The sequence below is a fragment of the Galeopterus variegatus genome, unplaced genomic scaffold, assembly GCF_000696425.1.
Source record: "Galeopterus variegatus unplaced genomic scaffold, G_variegatus-3.0.2 Scaffold4954, whole genome shotgun sequence".
In the NCBI taxonomy this organism is placed as follows: Eukaryota; Metazoa; Chordata; class Mammalia; order Dermoptera; family Cynocephalidae; genus Galeopterus; species Galeopterus variegatus.
Window position 1 is genome coordinate 30,786 of NW_007731065.1, and position 924 is coordinate 31,709.

Sequence of the window (924 nt, forward strand, 5' to 3'; positions counted from 1 at the left end):
AATATAATATAATATAATATAATATAATATAATAAATATAATATAATATAATATAATATAAATGTAGTAATGTAACATAACATAACATAACATAACATAACATAACATCAGCTCATTGTGGCCCTGGCCACAGGCACAGGAGCAGAGATCGGTGGCTGGGACACCTCAGCAGCTCCAAGTTTCTTCCTACTTTTGAAAACTATATTTTTTTCAAGAAAGTACTATTTGGAAAACATGTTTAATACTTTAATAATACTTTTAAAGTACTCTTAAAGTACTTTTAATAATAGTTTTAATAAGGCTTTAATAATATTTTCTAAAGTATTATTTAGAAGGCATTATTTAGCCTGAAATGAACTTAATATAGTTTTACATGCTTGTAGATATTATTTAATAGAATTCTATATACATATGTAATTGATATGTATTTCTTATTTATATGATTTTATATAGAAAATGTATAATATAAAAATTTATATATAAGATAATAAGATTTAATGCATATAAAAATTTAACATAATGTAAATTAGTGATCATTCCTAGAAGTACTCTTTTATTTAAAAATAAGAATCAACTCCTCTACGTACCAGACACTGTTCTAAGAAGGGGACAGAATGGTGACAACAGTGACAAGACTTCTGTCCCCCCAGGTAAGACAGGTCTCTGAAGATGAGAGATACGGAGAAAAATAAAGCAGATAAGGGGTGGCTGATGGCAGAAGGCGTTATGCAGAAAGAGCGCTCAAGGGAGGTCACACTGAGAAAAGATACTTGAGCAGAAACAGGAATAATGTGATTTCACAATTGCAAGTTTTGGATGATTTTGTAAAAGTCTTTAAAAGACCAGGCTGTCAATGGCTATGTTGTGGATATCACAAATATCTACAACATGCATGAAAATTCCTACCAAGTGTTATGCCTATTT

At 29.4% G+C, this 924-nt stretch overlaps 1 pseudogene; it reads right to left on the reverse strand.

Annotated features, from left to right (window-relative positions):
* LOC103604090 overlaps positions 1-924 on the reverse strand; it is a 60,900-nt pseudogene that overhangs the window by 8,062 nt on the left and 51,914 nt on the right.